The following is a 25,361-nucleotide window of genomic DNA, read 5'->3' as shown; positions in this document are numbered from 1 at the left end:
TGATCCCTTTGCTTCACAGAACACCTGAGAATAGCAGATGGATTCAGGGGATAAAAAATGTGTTAACACACGTACCTACGCACACACATAGAATTTAAGGTGGATTGTACAGTACATATGTGCACCGAAAAATGCATTTGGAAAGTGACGAATAGGAAATACCTTTACAGCACTAATATTTTCACCATTTGTCTGAGTTGAAAAACAAAGTTAGATTTGAATTCTGTGAAACAAGGAAACTCACATACATATAACAAGGATCTCATAGAATATATGAGATATTAATACATTTGCATATTTTAATAATGCTGTTATGCTTACAGTTATGATTGCAGTCACAAACACATTAAGGAATGTCTCTGAATTCAGAATATTCTTGCAAATATGAATATATATAATTGTTATTAATAGCACTGGTCTATACCAGGAATTGCAAGGGAAAGATATATTTCAATCCATTGTTCATTTCACATTCCCAAGGGTAAGGTTAACTAATATATTACACATCCCCTTATGACAAAGGGAATTCTGCAGGATAATTGTAGCAAAGAGAAGCAACCTAGTGGGTCTATGTGAAGTCACTGTCCAATCGAAAATTGCAGCATCACATGGTGTCTCATGGATGGCGTTTGCTGGGTATTTAGGCACAAACACATAGGAAAAGAGGAGAGTTTTGGGGAAAGCAGCGAAGGAAGAGAGTCTGACTGACAGGAGTAACATGGATTGGGGTTCCACCTGAAAGTAGCTGAAGTAAAGTCTACTTAAGAAGGCCTTCCCCCAAAAGTCTGGGGCAAATTGAAGGGTGGGGACAGAAGGTAGGGCAGGACTCCTTGGGTGGGAAGCAGATGTTAGAAGGGACTTGCTCTTGGTGATAGGGCTGGTAATTCTTTGTTTTATCATCTTGATATTGATATTTTATTTGTATCGCACTGTTACACACTTGTTTCTTGCACGCTTAATGTCAAGCAATATGTCTGTGTTGGTAATGTTTGTATCAAAAAAAGGAAAATGTTATATAAAAAAGAAGGCCTTCTCCAGATGTAATTGAATGTAGATGCCTTTTCCAACACAGAGCCAAATTGCCTGAGAGGGATTTGGGAGCAGGTGGTCTGACTGAAAGGAAGAAATTGACTGGAGGATTTGCCTAGAGCTGGGTTATTTCCCTTCCTGTCCTTGGCCTTTGAAAGAGAAACCAGAAGTGAGTACAATAAACATAAATCACTTCAATAATTGCCCCAATAATTGATACAATCACAGATAGTAATTAAAAGTGTTTGGAAGAATCCTTGTTTATAAGCTACACCACTGAAAGGGGGTAATGTAGTACAAAGCATATGCCCTTTGAGATTGATAATTCAAATTGAAACCCTGAATTAAATAATTTACTGAGGATTTTCTTTAACAATTTGGGATCTCTGGTGGCCTTAGAAATCCAAAATTGAAATACGGAATGACAATTTGTTGTGATTGGTGCCTGCCACAGTCAATACATTTATTAAAATATGTTCCTTAATGAACATATTAAACTGGGGTGACTGCGGTATTGAGAGGGTGGACCAGATTCCTAGAGGATAGTGAGGGAGTTAGGTGTTACTCTTCCAGCTTTCTGTAAAGAAATAGAATTCCTGAACCTTAGCTTTAGAATATGTGTAATCAATTCAACCTGACAAAGCATTATTGTATCTATGCCCAAGCCTGTATAAAATAGTGTGGACACTAGCCCAACATTTACCAGTTAAATCAGTCCTAGAATAAGAAAACATATGTTAAGTCAATGTTGTTCTCTGATGCCAGCACGTGTTGATGTTTTCAGAGTAATCTAAGTGAATCGTTTAGTTTCAATCTTTGATTCAAAAAGACAAAACAATTCATAGAAAAAACAGCTAATGTACATTTGCATGTTTATATTCAAGAGGTTTGTATTATTTTGACTAGAATAATCATTCATATTTGCTTTTCTATGTATATATATGTATGGATGTTTGTTAAAGTTGGAATGAAATTATTAGCAGAACAATATCAGGCATGTTGTGTTTCTTTTCTGTAGTCGAGCTGTCTGTACTTATGTGGAATATCATGGCTGACATTCCCAACTTTGAAAATTTGGTGACTACCCTTAATTTTTTGATTTTGTATATTAAATAAAAATAATATTCAGCCTTTTCTTCCTGCAGATTGTGTTGGTGGTTAGCTTCCTGTTGTGGGATTGGAATTAGATCATGGACATTTCTCTGAAAAATAATCAGACATTCAAAATGTAAATATATTTCATAGATAGAAGTCGTCACAGTCTGTGTGTGTGTGTGTGCGAGCGCCCCTCGTTTTGTGTGTGTGTGTGTGTGTGTGTGTCTGGGGTAGAATTCGTTATATCTGATGCCCCGTATTTATAGTAATCCCTAATATAGTAAAACTTTCTTTGCTTGACTGGCTCTTTTATTTCAAATTGTGCCTGATCTGGTTATTATTTCTAATCCTGCCTCAGTTTTCATTCTAACAAACTTGGTGGAAAGTGCATGTGTGTGAAATGGCCACGGCATATTCTGGGACAGGGCATTCTCTTGTCACTCAGGGTCATCTAGGATTGGTGGTAGGGTGGGTGGCTAAAATTACCTTCTTGCCTAGGGCAGCAAAACTCCTTGCACTCGCTCAGATTAAAAACTCTATGTCGTATACTTTAGAGGAAGACTCCTTGCTACCCACCTCATTTTAACAGCATTCTATCTTCTTGTTATGCTACACTTTGAATGGCTAGTCCCGGTTCCTCATTTCACCAAAATGCCAGGCGTAGCGTGTCTCATCACATGAAGTGATGTAATTTGACCCCACACAGTAGTGACATCACAGGAAGCGATGGAACACAACCTTTCACCCCTTGACAAAACAGGAAGTAGCATCACATACATTGTTCCTAAGTACACTACGAACATTATGGCTACAATATCACTGTAAGGTGATATACATTTCGTACAAACATTGATCACCATATGTATAGTATCAGTGTGTATAGGCACATATTACTAAATTACTGTGGATGCAAGCAGATGTTCAAGGCCAAATGATAATGATGTTTTTTTATAGCACTTACACTTAAGCACTTTATATAGAACAACTCTAGATACAATAACAACCACCTTGTGTTGGTATTCATTTATCAACCTCAGAAGGATTAAAGGCTGAGTTGGCCTTGCCGGGATTCAAACCTACAGAACACACACGTATCGCATCAGCGAGCACTCAACCCACTGAGCTATCTTACTGGCTATAGTAAAATAACCAATTACATGTCTGAATGTTCTCAAAGTCAGAAAGCAAATTATAATCTGTAGTGGATATCATTAAACTGGTAGCTGAGATTTAACAGCAGGCCAGTTCATCTGCAGGTCTGGTGCAAAGTTGGCTACATGTCAAGCCTGCGTGGATCTACTATTCAGACTTCAGAGGTTGGCAAAATACTTACCATTTGGAAGGTTCATAACTGTGTATTAAAGAATTTAGAGAAGCGCAGAGAAAGCAGCACCCGGCATCCCATACTCTGGGCACTCTTTACCTCATAGATACAAATAAACATCCTGAAAAGCATGCCATGGAGATAGGAAAAGTATACTCATTACAACAAAACATTAATTGTGGCACAATGAAATCATGGGCCACTTTATGTGCTATTTTAAAAAATGTGTACAGTGTACACAAGCTTTTAGGCACAAGGATTTTGTCAAGTTACTGAGGACCCCAAGATGGAATGTCTTGTTATGGTCGGAACAGAGACAAAAGCAGAATAAAACATGATATAACTGCAACCTGAATAAAGCAAAATACATAGTCCGAAATGGATGCTTATTCTACTCTAAATGATTTTTTGAAATGTTTGTCTACATTGTGAATTTGAGGTGTTTAAGACCACACTAAATCACTGACTCACCCCCTGATGTGTGCCTGAAATAAACCTTTAATGAGTCTAGCAACTATTGCATAGAATTCCAAAAAGACAAATTATTTGTTATTACTATTTTATCTTATTTAGGGTCACTGCTCAAAGTGTTACACTTGTGGAACCCCCCGGTTTTTTAAGGTGCCCAAACAAGAAAGCCAGCCACTCCAGAAACAAAGAGCCAAATGGCAGGAGCTTCAATTTTAGAAAATAAATTATTTTTTATTTTAGGGGTAGCAAGGAAGACCACAGGGGTAGTAAGGGAGACCTCAGGGGTCACACCTGCAACAGCCTGCGAGCCCCAAATGACATCCCTGCTAGTCTGCTTGCTTCTGACTAATGGCATCAGTTCTGGAGTTAATTGACTGTGAGTCCCATTTCCCGCTTCCAAACCACCAGTGTCCTTTGTGAAGTGTGAGAGTTCATTCATTTTTGGTAAACGTAGTTTTCTCATGAAGAGACAATTGTGCACCCTCGAAGTGTAGTTTCATAACATGTTTTATTGGAGACACCCATCCCATCTAAAACAATGATGCACTATACACCAAATAGCATTATGTGTATATTTTTTATTTTTATGTAAAATGTAAAACATTCCTCTGGTACTGATTCATGAAAAAGCCAGTGCACGCGGGCGATTCACATGCAAGTGATTCGTGGAAGGCTCTGCGCGTGGCTTTCCCGGGAGCTGCACCAAATCTGCGCTTACCTTACATGTTACTGTGACTTTCCAAACGCCATGTGCGACACGCACAACGAAAGCGCACAACTTATAGCGCACACACCTAAAAAGGGGGCGGAAGACGCGGAATGGGGAACAACGTGTGAAAATGTGGGTGTACGGAGGAAGTACCGCTGGGAAATACATGTAACGGCCACACGCTTGTGAACAACGGGTATTCACAGAATTGAATAGGGCAAACCCATGCCCGCCAAAAGACATGCACACGCACAAATACTTCTGCCACACAAAAGCAGATGGTAGTGCCCAGTGCGCGCAAACAACAAACAAGCATATACAGCTACGATGAATGTCCCATTTCTCACAGCAGTGATCATGGGACACCGCAGAAGGAGGAGAATAGCCAGGCTCCAAATTTTCATGACCAGGACCAGCCTTTTTGGGATGCCTGATGACCAGGTCTATGGCAGGTATAGGTTTCCACATCATATCATCCTAGACCTGCTCACTGAGTGGGAGGATGACCTCACATCACCCACCTTGTGCTCCCATGCACTGAGACCCTTGGAAAAGGTACTCAATGTACTGCATTTTTTGGCCACTGGGTCATTTCAGCAGGCAACTGCCATAGTCGGGGGCGTCTCACAGCCCATGCAGTAACACTGCCTACACCAGGTGTTGACAATCATGACTGTGCGCCCCTCAGTTCGCAGGCACATATACATGCCCAGAACACCCGCATGAAGGCAGGACGTGGTCCTGGACTTCTACATGGTGGTATACTTCCCCAAAGTGATTGGTGCCATAGATTGCGCCCATGTGGCCCTAAATCCACCTAGGGCCACTGAGAACATCTACCGCAATCACAAGCACTGGCATTCCATCAACGTGCAGGTTGTATGCAATGCCAAGGGAATCATCACCCCTGTCTATGCAAACTATCCAGGGTCCACCCATGACAGTTTCATATACAGAATGTCTGCCCTGAGCCGGGACCTGGAAGCTGGAAAGCATGGTAAAACACATGGCTCATTGGTGAGAACAAATGCCTGTGCACATGCATGCATGTCAAACACAGACAAATACACCAACCCAACTAATGACAACCATAATCACCACCCCACGGTACAGTGCCTACCCTCTGAGCACTTACATAATGACGCCAATACGGAACCCCACCACACCACCCCAGGTAAGATACAACGCAGCTCATATTGCAACCAGGGCCATAGAGGAGCGCACATTCGGAGTGCTCAAGTCACGCTTCTGATCCCTTGACCGCTCTGGAGGGCAGCTACTATATGCACCCCCAGTAGTGTGCAGGATCATTGTGGCAGCATGTGCGGCACATGGGAGGGGAAAGGGTACGTGGTGAGGCAGCCCGTACTCAGCTTGTGGCCACATTCTTCACCTAAACTCCCACCCCTGCAGAGTTCACGCAGGCCTGGCACATACCAGGTGACAATCGATGATGACAAAGGGACAGTCAACTGTCACAACCTTACCCCCCTGAGAATGTGTCCAAGGAAGTGCCACATTGTGTGCATCCCTAGCCACTTAAACATAACCAATCCCCTGTGACCAAAAGGAACACATGCAAGGTGCATATCCCACCACCCCCTGCAAAACAGGGCATGAAAATACGAGTATGTCACCTAAACCCTCCCAACCCCCATGACCCCCGTCCGCCACGCCATGGCATGCAACGGCAAAACAGCAAACCAAATGCACAACACATGACACAATCGTCATGAAGTGCCATTTGAGAAATGTAAACAGGCACAAGACAATTGCAGCTGACATGGAATCTGATGAAATGACTGACCAAAACCTACCACCCCGACAAAGTGTGGCACAAATGCATGCCAGCACGGTACAAGCAACAAAAGTCAAAATGCCTGTTGCCATGCACATCAGGCAATAGGAAATTGCCAATAGGAACACTGTGTGCCTCGTGTGTGTCCCCTGCAACACATCGCTCACCAGACAGCACAGTGAGTGTGCTTTGCATTGGGGAAACCCCTTGAGCATCATGAAAAATAAGTATAATCAACCAAAAGAACCCTGTGATGCATGTACACAATCAAGGAATTGAAAGTGATCATGCACTGCAGGAACACAGCATGCATGAGAAGGCAATCTGGGTGCACATGTGTGCATGTTGTTGTCGTTGTTGGTGTGGGGGTGTGTTGTCTAAGTGTTTGTGTCAGTAGCGACATGCACCGAATACATGCATGTGAAATTAAGTGACCCTCAGTGTTCTGTACACAGCAGATGTGAAAATTGCCCTCGTGGACACCCCAGTGTGTTACACCACACCAATCCCCTGACACCTCAAAAGCAAACCCAACTCATGATCATCCATTGACCAGCAGAACATATCATGTACAGAGTACCCCACATCGACAATGTCAGAGTGATGAATCACTGTAGCCCAAGTGTCCCAATGTGACATTGTCACCACACAGACCCCTCCCATCATCAGTGTGTGTTTCACAGCCAAAGGGTCCACGATACCGCCTACAGCATGAAGTGCATCAACAACATAGACAGGCAAGTCATAAAAACATCACAAGCAACATGATGAAATGCACAGTCAACAAAATACTCACCAAAATGAAGTGCAGACATGCATTGGAGAAACAATCCGGAATCCCCACTAGGGGTGTATACACAAGTAGGACTGGCCACATATATGACGGAGGCCCATTGCCCCTGTGTAAGATGCTGTCACACCCATCCATCCTTGCGAGCCCATGGAAAGGGAAAGCAGGAGTGGCATGTGGGTCAGGACCCCAAGTCACAAACACATACACGAGACAAGCCTGTATGGGCCCAGCTTGAACACACAGTGGATGCTTTCAAATACCACAAAGCACCACACTGTCACCTAAATGCACAATAGACAAACAATAATAGAAAACAAAAATATAAATGCCCACATACAACCCGGGGGGGGTGCACTGAGGAGGGGGGAGTTTCAGGGTGCACCTCAACACCCACATGTATTGATATTGAGATAAAAAAACAAATCCTCCATGGGCTCAACGCCTGCACGGCCCGACCTGTGTGAGAGATAAATTGGCGTCATCGTCACCCTCTGGATGTAAATCAAAAGGTGGACGTGGCACAGTTGCCTGACCATGCCTATATGCAGCAAGCCCCTCCACGGCAGAAAGCATGCGGGTCTGGTAAGCCCGGTCCTGCATGGCTATGGCACATAGGTCTGCATGCATCAAATCACGTGATACACGTGCTTCATCCTGCAAGGCCTCACTTGTATGACAGAGTTCTGCCTGCATGGCCTGACATGACAGATGGAGCACCTCCTGGCTTGCATGGAGTTCAGTGGAGATGGTGTTTTCAAGCAGCTCCATCCTCTCTTCTGACGGGTCCTCTAGGTCATCATGAGCATACCCAGAGTAGAACTGAGGGATTGGTGTTCTTCCCTCAAGGCCTCCCTCTGTGCCTCTGCCTGAGCAGCAAGTCCTTCACACAGAGCCACCATTTCAGCCCGGCGTGCCCTGTCAGAGGCCGCCATGCCCAGCCTGAGTGAGCGGCATGTGTACCGCATTGCCTGCTGCTGGAGCTTCACCTGCCTCTCAGGGGGAGGATAGATTGGGCCACACTTTACATGCCTTGAGCCATCATCTCAACTGCTCCCCCCTGTTGCTGTGCTATGGCATACATGGCATGCTCCCACTCAGTGGTCACCGGTGGCACACGGCCACTGCGTTGTCCGACACTACAGCTGCTGGGCCCATGGAGCCGTGGTCCTTGCTGGGTGGCACTGCCCATGGCTGCAGGACTGCAATCCTCCGTCGTTCTGATGCCCCAGGAACATGAGCAACTGGTGACCCTGCACCCGTAACCACCACAGGCGGACATTCCAACACTGCCTGGCCCCTTGAGGGCACTACCCTCACTGCAGGTGTCGCGGACAGAAGATCATCCACTGCAGGATCACTCACTGGCCATGACACGTCATGATGCAAATCCATTCAACATTGTGGTCAGATAGTTCATCAGAGCTTGACTCATAGTCAGCCCTGGACACAATGGTCTGGAGCAACAATGGGTTTTCGTGGTCTACCACCCCACGACCACCACTGGTGCTAAGTTGTTGACGTAAACCCACCACTGTGTCTGGAACCACATCCTCATCTTCTGCCTCCAGTGCCTCATCACCTGTAACATAACGTAAGAAAAATGAACACACATGTCAGCAGCAGATACCACACACATAGACATCACCACATCAACAGCCAACACATGAAGCAGACATGTCACACACAACTCAAACTCCGACATGCATCCAGTGGCATTGCAATGCAAGGGTATCCCGAAAGCAGAAATGGATGTGTGTAAAATGTGAAGCCTACACATGCACTGCATGTTGCATATCACCTGCATCACACACAACCTCTGTCAGGCACAGATCCAAGGCAGAAATGAGAGATGGCAATAAAGAGATGGCACGTAGCATAAGCATGGCGGAACACCCAAATAGCCACAGCTGCAAGTGAAACCAAACACCATGACACATGTAATATGCATGTTGACATGCAGCACTCAATAACCATCACCAATACAGAGTACATGTGTCACAGGATACACCTGCGCTACTGCGTTTCAATAAAGTGAAGGAATGAACATGGGAACATACATGCCAGGTCTATTTGATATAGCAGCATTGCGTAGTCATGTTGAAGGGCGGAAAATGGTACAGAAGTGGGTGGGTGCAGTGCAGTGCATGTGTATTTCAACTTCCAACATCAACACATACGTAGTGAGGTCAATCTCTTAACATGATGGCAGTGTAAGGGCAAGCGCAGCCATCATGTACAAAGTTCATGCACTGGGTTTTATGGATACAGTGAACCCCCACCCTTTGGGGAATTGCAGGGAGGTAGTGCACGGCAATGAAAGGTTGACCAGAGAACTGTGCATTGGCAGACAGTGTTGGCATGCATCGATTGCCTCTCGTTAGTCAAATGACACTACAGCAGATGAGAAGTGGACATTAAGCAGGACACATGAGGAACCATCAGTAGTACACCCATGCATGCAGAAGCCACGACACCAGTTAAACAGAGGCAGGGGGCCTGTAACAGGGTGAGGCCTGTGCACGGCACAGACGAGGAGACCCTAAACTTGTGCATGATGAGGGACTGACCCAGAGTGAGCATCAAATGGATGACCAAATACCATGACACTTAAATAATCCTGGAGACGTACTATGATGATCAGCCTGTCAAGGACCCAAAGGGGCATACATGGAAGCCCATAGAGCATGAACGGGCACTCATGTCCATGGGGAGCCATTGCCATCTGCACAGTCTGAGTGAGGCACACTGCACCAAGGACAAAGGATGTACACCACAGTAGGTTTTTCACAGGGAAGTATGTGCATGTACACAGGAACGGGGAACAGGCAATAACAGTAGTCTAACAAGTGAATCACCAGTGCCATGTTGAAAATGAGCTGCTGGAAGTTTGAGAGTCAAGGAAGGGTGCCCGTGAGGAGGACCACCTTGCAGGCTGTCTACACATACACAGCAGATATGTGACGAGATTGGCCGAGTGCTGAGTGCAAAAACACAACAGGCTACATGCAGACATGGGAGTGAGCAGGAACATGTACCGGAGGGGTAGCCGAGTGACTTGCATGTGAGTAGGGTGCATGTGTGGTGATGAGGACAGTCCCTGTGTGTATCACATATCCTGCATGCATCACAACAGGCACGCATCAGTCAAGCATTGCATGACTCACACATGACAACCATGTATACATAGCATGTAGTGGCAGTCAAGCACAACACATCACACAAGCCAAACACACATGTCCTGGACAAACACGCATCAACACTCACTGGACGATGCATCCTAATCCATCATCTCTCCCACTCCATGGATTAGTGCTGCCTCGATGAACTCTGCAGCGATCTCCTCGTGCCGAGTTAGTGCATCCTCCTCTGGTGCTGGCCCACTGCCAGTCACCTAAGTCATGGCATAATTAGAGGCACGCTTTGCACAGCGTCAGAGGTCATTCCAATGCTTGTAGCAGTCTTGAGCTGTGCGCACCTGAAATCCCATGGCATTCACACCATCTGAAATATGCTACCAGTGGACCCAACACTGGGTATGCATAGTATGGCAATGTGGACCCACCAGTATATCACGTTTGTTTGCCGACACGTATCCCACAAGGAAGTCCAGTTCCTGCTTGTTGAAAGGTTTCTTCCTTGACGTGCTGGATGCCAGAGCTATGTCTGGTGTCACAGCCTCTTGCGCAGAAGCACCCTTCGTCCTCTTGGGTGGTGGTACAGACTCTGAGTGGCCAATGTCGCCCTGATTAGTAGGGGCAGTGGCGCTGGTGGACTGGAGCAAGGGAGTGGTTAGCGGAACCAGGACAGAAAGCCTGACTTGAGTCAGTGGCTGCTGGGTGCTGTTGCCAGGTCCCAGCGCCACATCTGCCGCAGTGGCAAGGTCTGTGACTGACACAGACCTGGCTGGCAGACCACCACCTGGCTGCTTGGGGCAGCAGATGTCAACACTGCTCCAGATACATGTGCCTCGGTCACAGCAACCCTGCCCACACGTGGCTTGTGCTTCCTGACCACCTGGAATTCTGCCTGGGATTCCTCAGGTGCCAACGCATCATGCGCTGGCCGACCCCAAGCCTCGGTGGTGGTCGCCACAGCTGCACCTGCAGCTTCCACTACTGGTGGGCCTGTGACAGCAGTTGTAACTGACTGTCATGAATTTTAGGCGCCTGGGTCAGATGCAACCGCTGCATCTCCCGGAGCCGCAGGGGGTGGTGGCATGGCTACACCAGCATGTGACTGGACATCCTGCCCCAGTGGTGCACCCCTTCCTCCTCTGCACCCACCCTGGCCATCCTGGACTCCCTGTACTCCCTGGTCACCCTGGCCACATGCCCGACCACGCATAACACTGGGAGGACGCCCAACTTTGCGCCCTTTACCTTTGGTGGCCTATCAACCATGGCACGGATGTGCTAATGCCAATGGGAGGTGCACACAACAATTGTCCTGGGAAATTGGGGCGAAGGGGGCAGGGTACGTGATGTTAAATGCACCCCTGTGCTCATGCAAGGCTGTCTGTGACCCCTGGTGTAAAATGACAGGTCACGCAACGCTCAGGCACCCCAAAAATAAAATAAAAATGTGCATGCAACCCCCAGTAGCCCACGTGCAGGGAATAAACCTCTTGCAGTATGCTGTGGCACCAAGGGACACAAAAAACATGTACACGTGGAACATGCAGGCTACTATGACCTTCAAAACGGGTACGCGATACAATGGGGGAACCACAGTGGGAAAAATAGTGTGTGAGACTCACCGTCTGCCTTGCGTGGAAAAGAAAAACTGATGAGTTTGTGCGCATAGGCCAACACCCCCACCAAAAGAAGACGTATGAACTCTATCTGATGTGAAGTAATCGTGTGTGAAAACACAAGAAAAAACATACGCGTCTGTCTCCACGAAAAGCACATACAGTGAACTGCTGGCCCATGCTCACCTTTAACCGGTACAGAGGGAAACACCCACGTGCGTCACATCACTTACAAGCTTACGCGCTAAGGACCTTTCCTCGAATTACACGCTCATGTGCTTTTTTTCACATGCTGAATCACTCTGCATCTAGCTGGCCACGCGACAACACACGGAAGACCACGCTCCTGCCCAGAAGGCCATTTAACTGCTCCCCAGAGCTCCGAGCAGCCTCCTACGAGCCATCTGTGGCTGCCTGCCTTCCTGCTGCCAACGTGCCCTGCTATTTGGTACCTGCACATCAGCCATTGCCAGGGGTCCAGTTGCTGTGACCACCCCTGCTGGAACAGAAGACTCCCGACCGGTGTTCCATTGCTCCACAGCCCAGCCCCAGGACCCATTGGCCCACCCACACCTGCCTCGAGGGTTGCCATGTCAGCCCAAACTTCATCTGGGACCAGTGGCGACCCCCGGTAGAGAGGTAGAGGGCTGCCATCTTCACTGCTAAAGAAGATGGCATTCTGGTGGAACAAGTCCTGGGGCATTATGATGCCCTCTTCGGATGACCACGCCCCGACAAGGATGGACGGGAGAGGATCTGGTTGGGCATCGCAGGTGCCATCAATGCGGAGGGGGTGGCACCCCACGACCTCAAACACGTCCATAAGCGCTGGGAGGACTTCAAGTCCAGGGCCCTCAAGAAGGCATGGCGGCTCTTGGACGCAGCAGATGCAGTGGGCGCCGTGTCCTGTTTACAATCAACCAGATGAGGGTCCTGGAGCACATCCGCCCAGTGCTTCACCACCAGGTCCTCGAGAGGCAGATCCATCTGGAGTCAAGCGGTAAGTGTCCATGCATTCTCATTCGACACAGTGCATGTTGCGGTGTGGCAGGAGTGTGCAGCTTGGACATATGTCTGACATGGCCCATGTATGGATTTGTGTGTGCAGGGACATGACCGTGCTGTATGTGAGTCCAGTCATGTGAGCTGCACATCATTGGTGTATGTGTTCCAATGCATAATGCACAACTGCATGTGAAGATGCACACATGTTTGCCTGCCTGTGTATGTACTCAGCCATGTTTGGGGTGTGACACAGGGATGCTCGTCCCACCTTCATGTACGTGTATGGTGTACATGTGTGTGTGTCTGTTTGGTAGGTGTGTGACTGTGAGATGCCATGGATGCATGTGGCCCGGACATCTAGGTACCCAATTGGCAGATGTGACATAGTTGACAATGATTGCACTGTGACAGGAGGTAGAGATGGACAGATGCATGTCTGTCTGGTGGCGTGTGTGCATGTGAATGGCATGCTCCATGATGCTTGTGACATCATACCACCCTTAGGATGTTCGTGCAGTTCCATGTGAATGGATGCAGATGCCTGTTGCACGTTCCCTGCTTGTTTGTGCATGTGTGTGGGTTCAATTGACTTGAGTGATGGGGAGTGTGATGCCGTCTGTGATGTTTGACACTGCCACTCATGTGCAAAAGGTATGTGTCTAGCAGACTATTGTAAGGTGTCCTGATACCTGTGTTCTGTCTCTCCCTGTCTGCAGCGTCGACTGGTGAAGAGGGCGGAGATGGCGCTGTGGAGCCCAGCGGCAGGGATGCCGCCGCCAGCCGGAGATGCAAGGCCCTGCCCCCCTCCCAGATAATATCTTCTGGGAGTGAGGGGACTGGTGCCACGTCCATGGCTGCAGCTGGCGAGGGGAGGTCCAAGAGGCCAATGTTGGATGTGGACTCCTCGGCAGCAGAAGGGGCAGGTGAGCCCACACAGAGGCATACTACGGAAGACGGCACAGAATCATCCAGGTTGGTGGGGGGTGTGGTTGAGGAGGAGGCCGTATCAGACCCACGCATGGGGCCTGGAGGGGGTGGTTCCACTGGTGCAAGTGGTGCAGTCCAGGGGCAGGGGCATGAGGCAGCACAAGTCGCTGTGGAGGTCCCTGTTTGTAATCCTGTCCCTGATCCAGTGACTGCATCATCCGGCTCCAACAGGGATGTCTCTGTCCAGGCCTGTTTGCAGGTAGGGGAAGCGTCTACATCAAATGACCTTCCTCTACCTGTGGACGTGGCAATCCATGACAGGGATTAGCCTGTCCTAGTCAGTGTTGCGTTGCGCACACGGGGGGTTCAGGATGATGTGCGTTGTTCCAGGCAGGACAACACACATCATTTCGAACACCTGTGTGCCCGTGTCGACTTGCTAGGACAGGTCCTTGGCACAGGGTTCCTCCGTGTGCTAGGTGCTTTTGCGACCCCCTCCTCATCTACACACCCTATGCGCCAGTTATCCTCTGTGCCGTCTTCCCACCCATGTGTCACCTGGGCACCCTGTGGACCTGCCCCATCCACCATGGCCTGGTTGGTGGAGATCACATCCCTGCCACCGTCGGTAGTCGGAGGACCAGCAGAGGTGGTCACCCCAACAACTGGACCCCTGCCAATGGAGGATGTGCAGGCACCTCTGAGCAGGGCACGTGCACGGCGGCACAGGGGGATTCCATCGACCCGGAGGCTGACGTGGTGACACAGGCAGATGGCATTTGGTCAGCAGTAGGCTGGACGTGGGAGGCGTTAGCACTCGGGGGCACCAACATCCCGGGGGCAGGCATCGTCCGACGGACAGGAGTACCCGGGTCTGAGTGTGTCTTCTGTGTGGCAGCGGGTGGGCTAGCGTATAGATGCAGAGCGGCGGCGGGTGGAGAGGGCATGGCTCACTATGTCGGGGTGGAGAACTCCATGTGCCGGGCATTGAGGCGGGCAGTGTTCCTTGAGGAGGCTTGCAGGGAGTTGGTGGAGACCATGGCGACATTCCTGCGAGGCCTCGAGGACAGAGACCAGGCCTGCCTCTGGAAAATCAACATGGAGTTTGATGATGCCCTGGACAGAGACATTAACAACAGAAGTGAGCCGTAGGACTAGCCCGCAACCGTTGTAAATAGTTATTGAGGTATACGTTTCTTTTTCTTTTTTTTATTTATTTTGGAGTTTTTGGACATTGCTCCACTTTTTGTAAATAGTTGGATTTTTGACGGGCCTTGGTCCTGGATTGTTCATTTTTTTGGTGATCATGGACCCTTGTGGATATTACCTGTACATAGTTGGTTGTTCTGTGGATTTCATTTATTTTTTCCATGTGGATATGTGGAAGTGGTGAAGGACAATGGACCATATTTTTCTTTGTCATGTTTTTCATGGATTTCTTTTCACTTTCTGATTTTGTTCTCATTTACTTTTTCATTATTTGTTCATTCATAGTCATGATTCTTTTTCATTTTGTCATATTTTTTAAAATAATTAATAGATTTCATTCATGTCCAGTGTTGGTGTGGTCTGCTAGTATTTGCTTGATACATGTGCCAGTTGTCATTGGCTCAGTCATGTGTCACTGCTGTGTGCCTATGTTGCACATGTCTAGGGGTGCATGCATGTGTGCTTCTGTGATTGACGTGGGATGGGACATGTGCTGAGGAGTGGCAACAATGGAGGGTCGTGGATTTGCATTGTGGGGAGTTGATATGGGGTTACATTTGGGTGTGCATGCGATGCTGGGGTCTGTGTTTCCATCACCGGGGTGGGGGACATGAGTCGGGGCCTACTGGCAGGTTGCCGTCAATGGTGGGGGTGGGGAGACATGAGTCGGGGCCTGCTGGCAGGTTGCCGTCACTGGTGGGGGGTCATGAGTCAGGGCCTGCTGGCAGGTTGCCGTCAATGATGGGGGTGGGGGCACATGAGTCGGGGCCTGCTGGCAGGTTGCTGTCACTGGTGGGGGGTCATGAGTCGGGGCCTGCTGGCAGATTGCTGTCACTGGTGGGAGTGGGAGGACATGATTCGGAGCCTGTTGGCAGGTTGCCATCACTGGTAGGGGGTCATGAGTCAGGGGCTGCTGGCAGGTTGCCATCACTGGTGGGGGTGGGGGTCATGATTCGGGGCCTGCTGGCAGGTTGCCATCACTGGTGGGGGGTCATGAGTCGGGACCTGTTGGCAGGTTGCCGTTACTGGTTAGGGGACATGAGTTGGGGCCTGCTGGCAGGTTGCTGTCACTGGTGGGGGGACATGAGTCTGGCCTGCTGGCAGGTTGCCGTCACAGGTGGGGGGACATGAGTTGGGGCCTGCTGGCAGGTTGCCCTCACTGGTGGGGGTGGGGTGACATGAGTCGGGGCCTGCTGGCAGGTTGCCGTTACTGGTGGGGGTGGGGGGACATGAGTCAGGGCCTGCAGGCAGGTTGCCGTCACTGGTGGAGGTCGGGGGACATGAGTCGGGCCTGCTGGCAGGTTGCCATCAATGGTGGGGGTGGGGGGACATGATTCGGGCCTGATGGCAGGTTGCTGCCATTGGAGAGATCTGTTGTGGTGTGGGCTGCCTGCTGGCATGCTCACGGGTGATGGGGGGCTCCGTTGTGGTGTGGGCTGCTTGCAAGGTGCGTTCCTGGGTGTTCTGAGCATGCACTGACTTTTTCATGTGATTTGGCTGGCGCGAGCGGGGTAAGCATATTCTGAGGGGTGCGCAAGAAGTTTTACACGTGATTTGGCTGGAGCGAGCGGGGTACGCGTATTCCGAGGCGTGCGCGAGGAGTTTTACACGCGATTTGGCTTGCGCGATTGGGGTACGCATATTCCGAGGGGTGCACAAGGAGTTTTACATGCAAATTGTCTGGCGCGAGCGGGATACGCAAGCGTTTTTGGAGCGATTTTGTTGTTGGGGGGCTGTATGCTGGTCCACTGGCCTTTGCAGTATCACACAAAACAGAAAAAGGATGGAGCTTCTCTCGAGCTAATTACTCAATGTACTATCAATGTGTAGCCCTAACACTCTCCTTAAGCGGAAGAACACTCTTTCCCTTCATGGTGCTCACTGGCCCTATGGAGCGCTGTGGCACCGCCTATATAAAAGAGATAGGTGAAGAAAGACTCGCCCTATTCCTACAGTGAGTTAGGTAGATTTGAAGCAAGTTACTGATGAATTATTATCCTACTTGAAAAAACACAGTAAGGAATTAAACATTGCAGCTGGGGTTCATTCTCCCCAAAGCTGCATCCTTTGGTTAGTCAGACAGTTCACGTGGGACTGTGCGTCAGAAAAAGGACAATTTATTCATCCTCATCGAAGTGTGTCTGATTAACTCAAAGTGAAGTGTAATAAAACAATTAACATTCTAAATAACACTCTCCTCTTGTTGTTATACTCCTTCAGATTGCTTTTCATTCCGGTGTAAACACAATAGTTAATTTTCTGAGAGATTATAGTTCAGCATAAAATACAATTAGAATATGAGCGTCACTAATCAATGTTCCCAATGGCTTGAGTCGACTCTGTGTCGCCCTTAGTCAGGGGACATCAAGGAGTATGGTCGACCGGTTTCAATGATTTATGCTCTCGTGCATCATCTTCTTCAGGACCAATTTCTTCATTTTTTAAGACCAAATTTGTGCACCCCATCAGATGTTTTCCAGTATATTCTGTGGGGCAAAGAAAGAAAAAGTCAAGGTGACTTCTCCCGTTTTATAGGCTGAGTTACTGCAGTTAGTACTTTCAATGTTTTTAGCAAAATTCTCTCAGTCGCTATTCAATTAATGAGAGTCATATTTATGACAGTTGAGACAGGCTACTCACCCTCCCCTCCTGCTTACGGCATAAAACACTTTTCGAACGTTTATTTTGGTACAGATGGTCATACCTGTTTGTTCTGTTGTATACACAATGGAAATACACATCTGACGGTGAGGTTAAGCAGGCTGTTCACCGGATCGGCACTCCTGCGTAGATTCTGCAGCTGTAAAACAACATGCAGGGATGTATTTTACTCCTTGCCTGCATTAGCTGTTTTTAAATTGCATAATAGGTACTTGCGTCTTTTATTCATATGGTAGGGGCTGCCCATGGCATTGCGCATTTATACATTAGATTACCTGGCTGGTGTATAGTTGCCATGCTTGAAATCTGTCAGGTTAAATCAATGATCGTTCTGATCCAGTTTTTCACTATTATTTGGTCTGGGTGGTTCGGTAAGGGAAAGGAAACCCACATGTTGGAAAGGCACAGTGTATTTTGTGCTTAAGTGTTGTATACTGCACAGTTCACTTATCTGGAGGCATTCGATATTAGTTAGGCATAATCCCCGTTGTAGGCTACATCTCTAGGGAAAGCTCCCGACTTAGCAACAATGTTGTCCCGTGAGGCAGACTCATTGTATTATATATATACGGCAAACTAGCTCTGATGTTAACCAGTGTTGGACTCGGGCCGGACCATTATATCGTGGTGTTTTTTCACTTACTTGTTACACCTCCAGTGTTCTCTAAGCATCTCGCGCGTTTCCCATTTATTCCTCGCACGTTCTGATATTCCTTTGCAGCGTGTGTTCTTGTGCACGTGCTATATTTACATCGACTGTAGCGTCCTGGCGGCCATTTTGCAATGGGCCAGTGTGATGGTTCAGGCATCCAGGCGGCCATCTTGGGATGGGCCGGGTTGTCCTCGTTATTCTGCCATGTTGTGATGGGCGCAATGGTACCGTGAGAGGGCCAACCGATGTATTTAAGATCGGAGTGCCTTTTTGGTGTCATGATTCATAATGGTATAGTGACAACCTCCATCTCATCTGGCTTATTTATGTCACATATTTTTATAACGTGAACATGTTTTTATATTTTCATATTTTTATATTTACCACACTTCTCATGCAGTCACAGATCAAGTGTATGTGGCTAGATGCAAAACTACTTCATTTGTTCAACGGGCAGTCAGTGTATCCTCTATGAGTAATCATACTAAAGTTATTAATATGTGTTTCAGATGATACCCATACAGGCAAAAAACATATGGTTGTCTCCTCTTATATTTATCAATTCAGATTGATTAATTCTGCTAAAGCTTTTTCCTCAAAATATCACTGGCCTTTATTTTAAATTCAAGGAGTGCATGCCTATCCGCCATGGCCTAGAAGCCGACAGGTGTCAATTGTTGGATTTTGTCATAGCCTGATATGTCTTTGATTATTTGATTAGTGCAAGGCTGTTCCATTGGATCTCTTCATTGAGGCCATTCCTTACTGTGTCCAGACGGAAGATCCATTGTTGTTCTTTTTTCAGTAAAATATCGTGAAACTTTTCACCTCTACAGGGTGGATATATCTTTTCAAGTATTGTCCATTTAAAGTCCTCCCTCGTATGTTGTTGGGATACAAAATGGGAGACTAATGGTGCTGTTAATTTTATAGTCCTCATACAGGACTTGTGTTCAATGAGTCGTGTTTTGACTGGATGTGCTGTCATGCAAATGTATCTAAGGTTGCAGGTATATGTGATGAGGTATATGACCCCTTTACTATTGCAATTCATGAGGTGTCTCTGTGTCCATGGCGTCTTCCATCCAATATCTATGGTTTTGCTTCTTGTAGTTTGCTTGCACATAACACATGCGCCACAGGGGGTATGACCAATTGGACTAGTCGTATCCCAGATGGTGGTATGGTCTGTGTTGTCCTTTGGCTCCACAAGTGTATGTACTAATCTGTCTTGGATATTCATTCTCCGTTTGATGGCAAATAATGGATGAGCTACCTCAGTCGTGCCTGTATTCAAAATAGGCCAACTTTTTTTCTCTCTCTTTTTAAGGTGTTGAATATCGGGGAGTAACTAAGTACTGCTGTGATGGTATCTCCTGGTGTTTCTTTTGTGTGCTGTTGCAAGGTAATTGCATGCAGGATATTTCTTGCTCGTTTATGGGTGTTCTTCACAATTTTCCTTGGGTAGCCTCTCTTCAGCAATTGAGATTTCAATTCCTCTGATTGGTGTTGGAAATCTGAGACTTTCGTGCAAGACAGCCTGTAGCGCAGAAATTGCCCAAATGGCAAATTATCACATAAGGCACGTGGGTGGTAGCTCCCATAATTGAGCAGGGCATTACGGTCGGTAGGCTGTTTGTAGATTTTTTAAATCAGGCCTCCGTCGGAAGCAGTAATGTGTAAATCTAGAAAGTGTGTTTCTGTCTTGTTATAGTCGGTGGTGAATTTCAGAAAAGGGCTGTGTTCATTAAGCCAATGATGGAACTGTAGCATATCATTCCCACTACTTTCAAAGATGATGAAAATGTCATCAATGTACCTCCACATCTTGATTTTACTCAAAAAGGGGTTGGTGGCGGAGTATACATGCTCTTTTTCGAAATGGTCAACATCGACATTGGCTTGGCTGGGGGCGAAAGTAGCGCCCATGGCTGTGCCAGAGATTTGCTGGTAGAAATGATTGTTAAACAGAAAGAAATTCTTTGTCAATGCTATTTCTGTAAGGGCAGTGATAAATCCCACATGGCCAGTGCTAAGGTTGGAATTTTGTAGCAGGTGTTGTTTTATCATCTCAATTGTTTCCAATTGCCGTATACTTGTGTAGAGAGACTCCACATCCATCATCACTAGCCACTGTGCAGTAGTGTTAAAGGGTAGTGTGTCAATCAGTGTAAGCATAGCCGTTGAGTCCTTCATATATGATTGCATCTTGGGTATGTTCTCCCGCAAGAATCTATCCACATATTGTGAAAGGGGTTCCAGAATGGATTGTATCCCTGAGACGATGGGTCTCCCAGGTATTGGGGAAACCCTTTTATGTACCTTCGGTAATGCATAGAAAGCCGGAAGGTGCGGGTTTGGCTCTGTGAGGAATGCTGCCTCATTGGTGGTGACCAACTCTTCCATAAGTGCTTCTTCGACCAATGGTGCGATTAGGCCTCGAATGATCTGGGTTGGGTCCGCTGGTAGTTTACGGTAACTTTCTTCGTCCTTCAGGAGGTTGTTGACCATTCTATTGTAGTCATCTTGGTCCATTATTACTCTACCTCCCCCGTTATCTGCCGGTTTTATTATTATGGCTTCATTTTTGGCTAGATTGTTAAGCGCCATCAATTGTTCTTTGGTGCATTTGTTGTTAATGAATGGGAGATTGTCTTCCAATTCCTTGAGCCTCTTCATGAGGGCTTGTTCGAAAGTTGCAGACTCCGGTGTATTGCTGTGCAGTGGCGGAATGAATTGCGAAGGAGGTCGCAGGCCTGTATCTTCTACCGGTCTCTTTTCTGTCTTGTCTCCAAAAAATTGTTTTAATCTTATTTTTCGCATGAGTTGTGTTAACTCTATGTGAGTTTGAAATGGGTCATATCTCGCCGTGGGCACGAAGAGAGCCCCTTTTGTAGTATTTGTTCTTCTGCTTGTTTGAGATGGTGATGGGAGAAGTTCATTGTTAAGGAAAGGCTGGCTCTGGAAAGTTCTGTCCCCTGCTCCGTGTTACTCTCTGTGAAAAGGTCTGCCATCTCGGTCTGGCCCGGTTGTTGCCGCGTTGTCCTAAAAAATGTGGTGCTTGTTGTTGTTGTTGATTGCTGCCACCTCCATAGTTGCCCTGAAGCCTTGTGCGTTGAAGTGTACTTGCTGTCTCGATCTGCCTGGCGCACCTCCTCCTTGTCCCTGGGCACTGTTGTTTTAATTGTTGCTGGCATTATTATAGGAAGCTGTACTGTTATTTTTGTAGTTTCTGTACCCAACCTGTAGGTTTGCTAGATAGGCATTACGTCTTGCTTGTTTGGCTTCCGGTGTGTAATAGTGGTATATGGATACACTTTTGCATGTTCAAATACTGATAAATCTTTCTTCAGTTTGGAATTGTCTGGCTGAGAAACATTTTAACAGCATTCATTCTTAACATTTTACCAGTGATATAACTGAAGCAGCTGATCTACCCAGTCCTTGCATGCACTGTTCACGCTTAATCTCATTGTTTAAGTCCATGCATTCCTCAAATCCTGCAACAAAGTAGGGCCCCCAGTTGTGAAATGTAGAAATACTGTATGCAGAACAATATGTAGGCTTAGACGGTGGTTGTTTCAGTATATCAGTGGGATTCTCCTAGATTAAATCAAATAGAATGCTTTAAGCATTCACCCCACTTGCAAATGCTTCACGCTGCCTTTAATCATCTATTCACCTTCTCCTATACCACTTACAGCCCAATGAGCACCACACTCCTGAGTGTAAGTAAGGCAACACGAGTGAAAGAGTGTGAAAGCAAGAGGGAGAGAGTTAGAAAGAGAGAGAGGGAGATACAGAAGGAAACATGGAGATTGAAAAGAAAAATAGATTAAGTGGCACAGGGTGTGAGAGAGAGGAAGACTGTGACTGACTGAGAGACTGTGCATGAGAAACAGTTGGACTAAGATAAATAACTAGCACTAGGATGAAGGTGAAAGACTGGGATGAAGAGATAGGATGAAGTCAAATTACTAAAATGAGGGGAAGGACTGGGAAGAAGGACTAAAATGAAGGATTAGGTTAAAATATTAAGACAAAATAGGGGAAGAACTAGGACCAAGAGGATGGACCATAATGAAGGATGAAGGACTAGGATGAGGAGGAAGTATTAGGACTAAAGGTAAGGAATAGGATGAAGCATAAGGACTAGGACTAAAATTAAGGGCTGAGACTAGGGTGAAGAAGGAGGATAAATAGGACAAAAGATGAGGACAAAAAAGAAGGAGTATGACAAAGGAAAAGGTCTAGGAGAAAGGACAAGAATTAGGACTAGGAAAAAGAGTAGGACTGGGAAGAAAGGAAGAAGTAGGAGGACTAGGCTGAAGGAGGATGACTAGGCTGAAGGGGAAGGACTGAGGTAAAGATGGAGAACTATGAAGAAGGCAAAGGACTAAAATGAAGAAGAATTGAAAAAATGAGAAGGAGTATGATGAAGAACGATAATGAAGGCGATAGATTATGACTTTCGACTATGACAAAGGAGAAGGATTGTGAGTAAAGACTATGATGAAGGATAAGGATTATGGCAGAGAAGCAGGACTATATTAAAGGCCTGCGGCAAAGGAGTAGTATGACAGTACTATGATGAAGCAGCAGACAGATGAAGGACTATGTTCAATGGGAAGGAATATGAGGAAGGACAGTAACTAAAGAAAAGTACTATGAACAAACATGCAACTGTGATGAAGTAGAAGAACTAGGATTATGGATTTCGAAGAAGGCGTAGAACTAGGATAAGGGACTATGATGAAGGACAAGTACTGTGACCAAGGAGAAGGAATACGGTGAATAATTAGGATGCATGTCTGTGTTGAGGGAGAAGGACTTGGATGCAGGATTATTATGAAGGACAAAGACTCTTTGACTAAGGACTATGAATAAAGACTATGATGAAGGACTACGATGAAAGAAAATGAGGAAGGAAAGGACTAAGATTAAGGGCTTTGACAAATAAGGATTGAGAAGGGCAAGGATGAAGGACTAGGATGAAGGACTATGATGAAGAACTGTGATGAAGGAAAACAATCAGGACAAAGAAGACATATGACTATGATGAAGGGGTAAAGTGAAAGAAGGAACATAATGAAGGAGAAAGACTGGAAGTCGGATTTTGATGAAGCAAAAGGATGATAAGTCTAATGTGAAGGAGAAGGACTATGTTGAATGGTTGTCTGTGAGAAACCTGAGGGTGTCTCACTGTCTGGGATCTTGCTCAGGTGGCAAGGGCACGGCCACCGCCCTTGAATCCAGAACTTGGGGTGGACAAGAGCGGGAGGATCACCTGGGTGAGGGGTCCTCGGAGAGTGGGGGTGAGACATCTGATGGCGAGATATGGTATTCCCCCCTATCCAACACTTCCTCCACCTTTATAGGTTGTTATGAATCCTGTCCCATTGCCCCTCCCCAATTCCAACAGGTGCCAACATTAAAGAAAGGCAAAGGAGAAGAAATATATCCCTATCCGACAACCCCTCAGTCACTACGGGACATTATCATCTAAAACCCATTCACCTACAACCATACATCTGCCCCCTTCATCCAGACAAACACTTACAGAAGAAGAACTACAACTCCCACACTTCCTCCGTATTGCCTTTTTCAAAACCACTGGGATGAATAAGAAGAGGAACAGAGCTAAGAAGATAGCCCATAGGAACCAATGTACCATGGATTCCTATGGGCAGTCAACATCTTGTCCCATTAATGAGGACAGGCAGAGGCAGGCATCCCTTTTCAACCACCCACACATGAAACTGGTTAAACCTCCCTCCCACTATAAAAAGCACAGCACAGGAACACACTCTGAGTGAGCTGGGGATGCTGAAGGATGCAGAGAAGCCAGAGAGAGACCATTTGAGCTGGAAGGAAGGATCCTTCCAGCTCAAATGGTTTCTTTTTCAGGTGGAAGACCTGGAGTAAGGACGACTACCCAAAAACTGTACCTGCGTGCACAAGGGAGACTTCGATGTGGAGAGGAATGAATTACCACAGGAAGCCAGACCAGGGACAGCTAAGGTTGTCTGGCGATACTCAAATCATATCAGAGTTCCTCCCCAAGGTGAAACAAGAAGACCCAGGCCTTTGAGGGGCAGGTGGTAAGACCCTGACCTCACAACAACATCTCCTTGGGCTCCTGTTGTTCCCAAAATGAGGGAAATGCCATTTTCGGGGAGCTAGTGAAGGAGGAGCGGAAAACACAAAGGTGCATTCTGGGACATGAAGTCCAAAACCTTTAAACTTGTGAAAGAAGAAGTGAAGCCTGTGAATCCTGTGTTTGCCATTCAAGATATATACACCATCCTCCCGCACAAGAGCAAGAGTAGGGCAGGTGAAGCAGACATCCTGGCATCAGCCTTTGCTCCCAGATGAGCAGCCGGTGAGTTGGGGAAAATGTATGCAAGGCCCAGCTGTGTGCAGACGGCAAATGTGAAGCTAGAAATATGAAAGAGTGACTTTTGGAGAATATGGCAAGAGTGTGAAGGGACAGAATGGTCAGGAACATTGCAGGTGCCCAGTCAAATATCTCTGTCTGATGCATGCCATATTTTCGGAATGAGAGTGATAAAAGAAAAGTTAAAGAAATTCAAAGTTGTCATGCGAGGGTCAAGTAAAATCCCATGCACTGTCAAAAGACTTTGATATTTGGGAGTCAAAACAGTGGAAAATAATGAGCAACAACAGGTCCAAGCCCGGCTGAGGGGGCCTTTTAAAGTGTCTGGAATTGTAAAGAGGTAACCCTCCCAATCCTGGCTCAGGGGGGCCCACAGATAAATATACATATTGAAAGACAAAATATTGGTGAGAGGGTCCGAGTCTGGCTGAGGGAGACCCGGGGTGAACAATACCCCCAAAGACTTTAAGGAGAATACATGTTCCAAGCCAGAAGGAGGGATATCAATTGTGAAATTGTAAGAAGGAGGTTCGAGTCCGAT

The sequence above is a fragment of the Ambystoma mexicanum genome, chromosome 6p (genome assembly GCF_040938575.1).
Source record: "Ambystoma mexicanum isolate Mex_15411 chromosome 6p, UKY_AmexF1_1, whole genome shotgun sequence".
NCBI lineage: Eukaryota > Metazoa > Chordata > Amphibia > Caudata > Ambystomatidae > Ambystoma > Ambystoma mexicanum.
Note: the sequence above shows the minus strand (reverse complement) of the source record.